Source organism: Eleutherodactylus coqui, chromosome 4 (assembly GCF_035609145.1).
Source record: "Eleutherodactylus coqui strain aEleCoq1 chromosome 4, aEleCoq1.hap1, whole genome shotgun sequence".
Classification (NCBI taxonomy): Eukaryota; Metazoa; Chordata; class Amphibia; order Anura; family Eleutherodactylidae; genus Eleutherodactylus; species Eleutherodactylus coqui.
In genome coordinates, this window is record NC_089840.1 from 274,020,669 (window position 1) to 274,031,090 (window position 10,422).

Sequence of the window (10,422 nt, forward strand, 5' to 3'; positions counted from 1 at the left end):
AATTGCTTTTCACAGATCTCTGCAGATTCAGCTCCTCGGAGTGCAATGCGACCCAGAAGGATGATTCTTATTCATTAAGGCTGAAGTGTTGGGTAAAGTAATCTTTACTTTCCGAACCAGGTGCAGACCTCTTTTAGAATCTCTATCCTAAGGGAACTAGCGAAGTTCGCAGACGGTGCAGCCATCGTTCTGGGAGGCAATTTCAACCTGGCGATCGATCCGAAACATGACTCTTCCTCTGGTAGGTCATCTGTCTCGTGGGAGGCAACACACTCTCTTTTGAGAGAACTGGTAAGGCTGCAGCTGGTAGATTTGTGGCGTGTCCTATACCCGGGCGTCAGGGATTATACATTCCACTCGTCAGCACATAACAGTTACGCAGAGTAGATTATTTTTGGGTCTCCAATAGGCTTTTAGATTTCCAGCCTTCCAGCTTAATAGGACCTTTCATCCGGTCAGATCACGCTCCGGTTTACGCGGAATTTGTGTGTTTGCAAGGCGACATTCGCACAAAAGTAAGTAGGCTAAATGATAACTAATTAAGAGATCCCCTTTGCGTTCAAGATATAAAATCTTCCACAGCCAATTTCATAAAAGATCACCAAAAGGACGAAATGCGAGCTCTGCTAAAACGGGAAGCCCTGAAGTGTGTCCTGAGAGGAACGCTAATCTCCTACAGAGCTTTATTGAAAAAAGATCGCTCAAAGGAATTGGGGGAACTACGGTCATCTCTTCATGATCAAGAGATGGCAAACAAGAGAACCCCAAGCAATGCCTTATCCCTTTGCCAACGGATTGTCTCTCTTAGATCAGAAAACGTTAGCATATAGGGACAGGATCCGCAAGGGAAGCTTTTGAAACAGGAGATAAGTGCGGTCAGTGGTTAGCTCGGTCTCTCCATTCCAGAGCGCCGCAGATGTTTGTCCCAAAAATACACAAAAGCTAGAGGAGAACCTGCTTTCTCCACTCGAGATATCTTAGAGGAATTTCGCCTATATTACGACAAGCTATATAACATTGAGAGGGAGCCCAAGATAGGTGTAGCCAGCATAGAGGAAGAGGAAGCATACTTAAAAGAGTTTGGCCCAGGTCCTTTAGACCTGGAGGAGTCTGGGGCTTTGACTTTGCCTTGGAAGAGATATTGGAGTGCATCAAGGAGCTAAAATTAGGTAAAAGCCGGGTCCTGATGGGTTTTTGGCATGATTCTACAAAATATCGAAAGAAGAACCCTCTCCGCTTGTGATGCACTCCTTTAACCCCTTTCCGCTCCAGGACGTAAGGGTACGTCATGGAACGTCGGGGTATGTATGAAGAGAGGTCGCGGGCCCACCTCTTTTCATACAGCGCGGGCATCAGCTGCTTTTTACCCTTTAAATGCCGCTGTCAATTCTGACAGCGGCATTTAAATTTCCCGAACTATGTTCGGGAGTCCCGTACAGCCCCCCCATCCCTGCGGTGAGATTGGGGGGAGCCGTGCAGGTGTCATGGCAGCCGGGAGCCTCCTTAAAGGCCCCAGGGCTGCCTTAGCAGACTGCCTATCAAGCCAACCTCACGGGGTGGGTTGATAGACTGCCTGTCAAATAGCAGCATGACGTAATATAGCATTACGTCATACAGCAGGAGAGATCAAAGCATCGAATATTTTTGAAAAAAAAAAAAAAAGTAGTACAGTATAAAAAAAACCTATACAAGTTTGGTATCGTAGTAATCGTACTGACCCATAGAGTAAAGTTATCATGCCGCTTTTGTTGCAGTTTTTACGCCGTAGAAACAAGACGCACTGAAAGATGGCGGAATGTCTGTTTTTTTCTCATTTTACTCCACTTGGAATTTTTAAAAAGTTTTTCAGTACATTATATGGTGCAGTAAATGGCAGAATTTAAAAAAACAAGTCATCCCGCAAAATACAAGCCCTCATACAGCTACGTCGATGGATAAATAAAGAAGTTACGATTTTTTTGAAGGGGGGAGAAAAAAAACGAAAATTGAAAAAGAAAAAAGGGCCGCGTCATTAGGGGGTTAATGAAGTGTCTAGGGGAAGTTCCTTCCCACCTCAGGCTCTCCAGGCGCATATTGTAGTTATCATGAAACCAGGGAAAGACCCCTCCCCCTGCGCAAATTATAGACCTATGTCCCTGATTAATATTGATATAAAGATGTTTGCCAAGCTCATAGCTAATAGAATCAGCAAGAATCATAGAGAGCAAGTGGGTTTTGTCCCTGGAAGAGAAGCCAGGAACACCATTAAATCTATCTCTCTGATCCATAGGACTAGAGCGAAGATAAGCCGCTCTGCCTGCTCGCAGTTGATGCAGAAAAGGCGTTCGACTGGGTCAGGTGGAGGTTTTTGGAGGGGACCCTACTGCAATTGCGTCTGGGGCAGAGGATGAGGGATTGGATCATGGAGTTGTATAACTGCCCCTTGGATAGAATTAGGGTAAACAGTGTCCTTTCAGATACCATAATGATCCATAACGGCACGCGTCAGAGTTGTCCTCTCTCACCTCTCCACTATGTTCTATCAATGGAGTCTCTAGCCAACGCTATAAGGAAAAACGCTTCAGTTAAGGGCTTAACAGAGGGCTCCTCTAAACATAAAATGGCGCTGTTTGCGGATGACCTCCTCCTGTTCCTGGTGAATCTCAGAGTAGGGTTGCCGGTCGTGATGAAAGAATTTAAGAAATACGGGCGGGTGAGCAATTTCATAGTCAACATTTAAAAATCTGAATTTTTAAATGTGACTTTACCCGAGCTCAAGAGCTCTCAGATCTGTTCCTCTTCTATTAGATATCTAGGGGTGCATCTGCCCACGGACCCCGCCCAAATTTTTTTATTAAATTTTCGGCCTTTTCTGTCTAGCCTTAAGGTGAACTTGGAGAGATGGAGCCCTCTTTATGTCTAGTGGACGGGCAGAGTCAATGCAGTCAAAATGAACTTACAGAAGTTCCTCTATCTATGCCAGACTCTGCCCATCCGTCTTGACTGGCGCTATTTGCTTGACATCCGTTCCCTGATAAGTAATTTTGTATGGAGGGGGCGAAGACCCTGCCTCGGTTATACGCTACTTACACGCCCCAAGGAGAAGGGGGGATTGGGGCTCCCTGACTTTTCCCTATACTATAGGGCGAGCCTTGCAAACTTTGTACTAACGTTGCTTCAGGGCAGGGGCTCCAAGCTGTGGGTGTAAATAAAACATGGGGCAGAGTCAGAGACGGCACAGGGGACCCCATGGATCCAAAAACCACTCCTGAGGGAAATTCCTACCCTCTCACCACTTTTGTTGGGAATCATTAGGGTATAGGGAAGGTTCGCCCCAAAGACGGGGTTGATATCCGTCCCGGGCCCTCTGAGTATTCTGGTGGCCAACCCTCAGTTTTTAGCCTCAAGGGTCAGAACTACGGTCATGTCCCTTTCTAGTTGTTCGATCCCATGAATTAAAGAGGTGATCACCCAAGCAGGGGTAAAGCCCCTAGGGGATTTTTACAAGGATTCTAGACCTCGCCCGGGAGCCTAGCTGAGCTATTTTCAGATGAGGGGCTATGTGGAGTCCCTGGCGCCCGGTGGCTACTGCACTCTGCCACTGACGCACTTTGAAGCTCTGTGTATGTCGTCATCTTCTGTTGAGCATGGGATCTCTTAAATATACAATTTGTTGTTGACCTGCGGGGCAGAGAACAATCCCCCCCGTTTGTACGGGGCAATGGGAGTGAGAATTGGGGAGTGAATGTATCGGATCCGACTGGAGGAGGGCCTTCCTCTTATGCCATAAGAGCACCAAGTTTGGTAGACTACAGGAGCAGAACTTTAAAATTCTATCGCACTGGTATAGGACACTGTTGAGGCTGCACCAAATGGATGTCCAGATCTCCCCTGTGTGTTAGCTATGCCAGGACAGTCCGGGGACCATGCTACATACATGGTCCCAGCAGTTAGAGATCTCTGGAGCAATGTGGAACTTCTCTACAATAACAGGACCAGATCGGTGGTGTCCATAACAGCTAAAATAGCTCTCTTACTGATGTTACCTGGATCTTTGGCCAAGGTCAAATCAGAGTTACTGAGACTGGTTATATTGGCAGTAAAGATGTCTGTTCCTGGCCTGTGGTGCTCCATTTCTCCCTATGAGGCATCCTGTTGCTTTAGGAAAGAAAAGGGAAAAGGAACTTCTAATTTTGAGCAAAGGGACGACTCCAGTGCAACTACCAGAGATGGACCCATTTCTAAGTAGGTTCCTTGATAGGCTTAAGGCTCAACTTCTGTATTCGGGTTTTCATGATGGTTTTAGTATTCCACTCAATCTACGTTGTGTTCCATGTTCCAATAAAAATCTTCGGTCTGCCCTTCTGCATCGGGACATCGTAAGGGACAAGCTGTAAAAGGAGCAGCTCTTGGGTGGCATGTCTGGGCCTTCTAGAGAACCTCCTTTTATGGATTTCATTGTTTTCCCATTGGGTGTAGTCCCCATAAAGGAGCTGAATAAGTTTGGGCTAATTCATCATTTATCACATCCAAGAGGCAGACCATTGGACGGAGCAGCCAGGAGACATTTTGGAGTTGTGACTGGAACAAATTAACGCAACTGCTGTGGATTCTGACGAAATAACAGATAAGAAGAGTTGTCAGCTATCCTTGATTCCCCATAAATATCGGGCGATGGGGTTATCTGGCGTTAGCAATAAACACACAAGAAGGAAAAATTTGAGCACACAATTAGAGAGGTGATATTAAATGTTAGATGTATAAAAAAGGGGGGGGGGGAATGCTGGAAAATAAATATATACTCCTCCATCTCTCACACACGCTCGGCTCCGCTCCTCCGTCTCGCAGCCGCTCGGCTCCGCTCCTCCGTCTCGCAGCCGCTCGGCTCCGCTCCTCCGTCTTGCACGCGCTCGGCTCCGCTCCTCCGTCTCGCACGCGCTCGGCTCCGCTCCTCCGTCTCGCACACGCACTCGGCTCCGCTCCTCCGTCTCGCACGCGCTCGGCTCCGCTCCTCCGTCTCGCACGCGCTCGGCTCCGCTCCTCCGTCTGGCACGCGCTCGGCTCCGCTCCTCCGTCTGGCACGCGCTCGGCTCCGCTCCTCCGTCTGGCACGCGCTCGGCTCCGCTCCTCCGTCTGGCACGCGCTCGGCTCCGCTCCTCCGTCTGGCACGCGCTCGGCTCCGCTCCTCCGTCTGGCACGCGCTCGGCTCCGCTCCTCCGTCTCCCACGCGCTCGGCTCCGCTCCTCCGTCTCCCACGCGCTCGGCTCCGCTCCTCCGTCTCGCACGCGCTCGGCTCCGCTCCTCCGTCTCGCACGCGCTCGGCTCCGCTCCTCCGTCTGACACGCGCTCGGCTCCGCTCCTCCGTCTCGCACGCACTCGGCTCTCCTCCTCCGTCTCACACACACTCGGCTCTGCTCCATCCACTCCCTGAATACATCCTGATGGGACACACAAACTGCAGGTCACACAGCAGAGTCCTGCATCCACTGAGCAGAGACCTGGTCATGTGACCCCTTGTCTCCTCCCACACACTGATCACATGATGGTGACATCATCACAGGTCCTGTAAGCACAGAACAACCCCACGGCTCCTGTCCGGCTGCAGGTGGAGGTATGTGGAGGTCACAGCTTCCCCTTGTGGAGACCCCGGGGAGGTGCAGGAGATTAGCAGCCATGTAATGCTCCTCCATCCACTCTCTGAATACATCCTCACACAGCAGAGTCCTGCATCCACTGTGCAGAGACCTGGTCATGTGACCCCTTGTCTCCTCCCACACACTGATCACATGACGGTGACATCATCACAGGTCCTGTAAGCACAGAACAACCCCACGGCTCCTGTCCGGCTGCAGGTGGAGGTATGTGGGGGTCACAGCTTCCCCTTGTGGAGACCCTGGGGAGGTGCAGGAGATTAGGGGCCATGTAACGCTCCTCAGGGGATTCTGGGATGTACAAATTAAAAAAAATAAATAAAGTTCTAGGTCTCTGGAGGTTTTGTAGACGACATATGTTCAAAAATAAACAGCATGTAGAGAAAAGCAAATGGCACTTAGGTTTTTTTTGGGGCGGGTGGAGCTGTAAGTGAATCCCTTGGCAGGATGCGGCCCGCGATCCCAGATTCTGAATTGGGCACAATTGTATGGCTAGAATATACAGTCAGAAGTGAATGTTGTGCAGCGCGTTGTGGAGGAGGTTCCCTCTGTATCCAGCGCAGAGGACAGGCACGGGACACACTATGTATGAAGTAGGTGGTCTCTTGTCTACTGGTTAGTGGATACGGGGAGTGCTTGGGGTCTCCCTCCAAAACGCTTACTGGACGTGTAACTGCCAGACAATTTGGTCTTGGCTAAGCGCAGACGGTAATGACGCCCAATTACATCGCATGGAGTTCATCAGCCAGAAGTTTAATGGAGGGTAAAATTCTCCGGACAAAATGGACTTTTTGGCGCACGGTTTTCCACCATTTTGCATACGCAGTGACCCCCATCTGCGTTGCCCGAGCGTATGTTCCTGTTCTCCAGCATGTAAACGGTTGGCGGATCAGCAGTGTTACATTGTCCATAAGAGGAATGACCGCGCACTGTGCAGTTTAAGAACTAAATTAAAAAATTAGAATATGCTTAAAGAAATAGGACTGAATTCACCCCAAATAGATAATAAATGGAGGGACATTAACATATAAAAGCAGTAAAGGTAAACAGCATGTTACTGGATTGTGATGAGAACACACTGTAATGTATGAACCTAGAGGGACCCGATCGCCACGCGAACAGAAAATGTAAGTCTGCTGCTGAGGTGATTATTTAGAGGGTCACTTTGTATTTGTTGCACATATCTAATTTAAAAAAGCCAAAGGTCTCTGTCTATCTGTTTGTCTGTCTGTCTCTCACTCGCTCTATCCGTCTTGCTATCTCTTTCTCCTTTTTTCTCTCTCTTTCTTTCCCTTTTTTTTCCTCTTTCTCCTTTTTTTTTCTCTTTCTCCTTTTTTCTCTCTTTGTCTCTTTTTTTTCTCTTTGCCCTTTTTTTCTCTCTCTTTTTTTTCTCTTTGCCCTTTTTTTCTCTCTTTTTTTTCTCTTTGCCCTTTTTTCTCTCTCTCTTTTTTCCCTCTTTGTCTCTTTTTTCCCCTCTTTGTCTCTTTTTTCCCCTCTTTGTCTCTTTTTTCCCTCTTTGTCTCTTTTTTCCCTCTGTCTCTTTTTTCCCCCCTCTGTCTCCTTTCCCCCCCCCCTCTGTCTCTTTTTTCCCCTCTGTCTTTTTTTCCCCTCTGTCTTTTTTTCCCCTCTGTCTCTTTTTTCCCCCTCTGTCTCTTTTTCCCCCCTCTGTCTCTTTTTCCCGCCTCTGTCTCTTTTTCCCCCCTCTGTCTCTTTTTCCCCCCTCTGTCTCTTTTTCCCCCCTCTGTCTCTTTTTCCCCCCTCTGTCTCTTTTTCCCCCCTCTGTCTCTTTTTCCCCCCTCTGTCTCTTTTTCCCCCCTCTGTCTCTTTTTCCCCCCTCTGTCTCTTTTTCCCCCCTCTGTCTCTTTTTCCCCCCTCTGTCTCTTTTTCCCCCCTCTGTCTCTTTTTCCCCCCTCTGTCTCTTTTTCCCCCCTCTGTCTCTTTTTCCCCCCTCTGTCTCTTTTTCCCCCCTCTGTCTCTTTTTCCCCCCTCTGTCTCTTTTTCCCCCCTCTGTCTCTTTTTCCCCCCTCTGTCTCTTTTTCCCCCCTCTGTCTCTTTTTCCCCCCTCTGTCTCTTTTTTCCTCTCTTTGTCTCTTTTTTCCCTCTTTGTCTCTTTTTTCCCTCTTTGTCTCTTTTTTCCCTCTGTCTCTTTTTTCCCCCCTCTGTCTCCTTCCCCCCCCCTCTGTCTTTTTTTCCCCTCTGTCTTTTTTTCCCCTCTGTCTCTTTTTCCCCCCTCTGTCTCTTTTTCCCCCCTCTGTCTCTTTTCCCCCCCTCTGTCTCTTTTCCCCCCCTCTGTCTCTTTTTCCCCCCTCTGTCTCTTTTCCCCCCCTCTGTCTCTTTTCCCCCCCTCTGTCTCTTTTTCCCCCCTCTGTCTCTTTTTCCCCCCTCTGTCTCTTTTCCCCCCCTCTGTCTCTTTTTCCCCCCTCTGTCTCTTTTCCCCCCTCTGTCTCTTTTTCCCCCCTCTGTCTCTTTTTTCCCCCTCTGTCTCTTTTTCCCCCCTCTGTCTCTTTTTCCCCCCTCTGTCTCTTTTTCCCCCCTCTGTCTCTTTTTCCCCCCTCTGTCTCTTTTTCCCCCCTCTGTCTCTTTTTCCCCCCTCTGTCTCTTTTTCCCCCATCTGTCTCTTTTTCCCCCCTCTGTCTCTTTTTCCCCCCTCTGTCTCTTTTTCCCCCCTCTGTCTCTTTTTCCCCCCTCTGTCTCTTTTTCCCCCCTCTGTCTCTTTTTCCCCCCTCTGTCTCTTTTTCCCCCCTCTGTCTCTTTTTTCCCCCTCTGTCTCTTTTTTCCCCCTCTGTCTCTCTTTCCCCCCCCCTCTGTCTCTCTTCCCCCCCTCTGTCTCTCTTCCCCCCCTCTGTCTCTCTTCCCCCCCTCTGTCTCTCTTCCCCCCCTCTGTCTCTCTTCCCCCCCTCTGTCTCTCTTCCCCCCCTCTGTCTCTCTTCCCCCCCTCTGTCTCTCTTCCCCCCCTCTGTCTCTCTTCCCCCCCTCTGTCTCTCTTCCCCCCCTCTGTCTCTCTTCCCCCCCTCTGTCTCTCTTCCCCCCCTCTGTCTCTCTTCCCCCCCTCTGTCTCTCTTCCCCCCCTCTGTCTCTCTTCCCCCCCCTCTGTCTCTCTTCCCCCCCCTCTGTCTCTCTTCCCCCCCCTCTGTCTCTCTTCCCCCCCCTCTGTCTCTCTTCCCCCCCCCTCTGTCTCTCTTCCCCCCCCTCTGTCTCTCTTCCCCCCCCTCTGTCTCTCTTCCCCCCCCTCTGTCTCTCTTCCCCCCCCTCTGTCTCTCTTCCCCCCCCCCTCTGTCTCTCTTCCCCCCCCTCTGTCTCTCTTCCCCCCCTCTGTCTCTCTTCCCCCCCCTCTGTCTCTCTTCCCCCCCCTCTGTCTCTCTTCCCCCCCCTCTGTCTCTCTTCCCCCCCCTCTGTCTCTTTCCCCCCCTCTGTCTCTTTCCCCCCCCCTGTCTCTTCCCCCCCCTGTCTCTTTCCCCCTCCCCCTGTCTCTTCCCCCCCTGTCTCTTTCCCCCCCCCCTGTCTCTTTCCCCCCCCCCTGTCTCTTTCCCCCCCCCTGTCTCTTTCCCCCCCCCTGTCTCTTTCCCCCCCCTGTCTCTTTCCCCCCCCCTGTCTCTTTCCCCCCCCCTGTCTCTTTCCCCCCCCTGTCTCTTTCCCCCCCCTGTCTCTTTCCCCCCCTGTCTCTTTCCCCCCCCTGTCTCTTTCCCCCCCCTGTCTCTTTCCCCCCCCTGTCTCTTTCCCCCCCCTGTCTCTTTCCCCCCCCTGTCTCTTTCCCCCCCCTGTCTCTTTCCCCCCCCTGTCTCTTTCCCCCCCCCTGTCTCTTTCCCCCCCCTGTCTCTTTCCCCCCCCTGTCTCTTTCCCCCCCCTGTCTCTTTCCCCCCCCCCTGTCTCTTTCCCCCCCCTGTCTCTTTCCCCCCCCTGTCTCTTTCCCCCCCCTGTCTCTTTCCCCCCCCTGTCTCTTTCCCCCCCCTGTCTCTTTCCCCCCCCTGTCTCTTTCCCCCCCCCTGTCTCTTTCCCCCCCCCTGTCTCTTTCCCCCCCCCTGTCTCTTTCCCCCCCCCTGTCTCTTTCCCCCCCCCTGTCTCTTTCCCCCCCCCTGTCTCTTTCCCCCCCCTGTCTCTTTCCCCCCCCCTGTCTCTTTCCCCCCCCCTGTCTCTTTCCCCCCCCCCTGTCTCTTTCCCCCCCCCTGTCTCTTTCCCCCCCCCTGTCTCTTCCCCCCCCCTGTCTCTTCCCCCCCCCGTCTCTTCCCCCCCCCCCTGTCTCTTCCCCCCCCCTGTCTCTTTCCCCCCCCCTGTCTCTTTCCCCCCCCCTGTCTCTTCCCCCCCCCCTGTCTCTTCCCCCCCCCCTGTCTCTTTCCCCCCCCCTGTCTCTTTCCCCCCCCCCTGTCTCTTTCCCCCCCCCTGTCTCTTCCCCCCCCCTGTCTCTTTCCCCCCCCCTGTCTCTTTCCCCCCCCCTGTCTCTTTCCCCCCCCCTGTCTCTTTCCCCCCCCCTGTCTCTTCCCCCCCCCTGTCTCTTCCCCCCCCCTGTCTCTTTCCCCCCCCTGTCTCTTTCCCCCCCCTGTCTCTTTCCCCCCCCCTGTCTCTTTCCCCCCCCCTGTCTCTTTCCCCCCCCCTGTCTCTTTCCCCCCCCTGTCTCTTTCCCCCCCCTGTCTCTTTCCCCCCCCTGTCTCTTTCCCCCCCCTGTCTCTTTCCCCCCCCCTGTCTCTTTCCCCCCCCCCCTGTCTCTTCCCCCCCCCCCCCTGTCTCTTTCCCCCCCTGTCTCTTTCCCCCCCCCTGTCTCTTTCCCCCCCCCCTGTCTCTTTCCCCCCCCCCCTGT

The 10,422-nt window shown here is 52.2% G+C and overlaps 2 protein-coding genes across 2 annotated transcripts in view; both read left to right on the plus strand.

Moving 5' to 3' along the window:
- Positions 1–10,422, plus strand: part of LOC136624524 (zinc finger protein 585A-like) — a 38,589-nt gene that overhangs the window by 8,645 nt on the left and 19,522 nt on the right. The gene's annotated exons all lie outside the window — the stretch shown is intronic.
- The window catches only part of LOC136624455 (uncharacterized), a 16,830-nt gene continuing 12,199 nt past the window's right edge, over positions 5,792–10,422 (plus strand). Inside the window, exon 1 of the mRNA XM_066598435.1 lies at positions 5,792–5,837. The gene's annotated coding sequence lies outside the window, so the exon portion shown is untranslated. The remainder of the gene's footprint in view (positions 5,838–10,422) is intronic.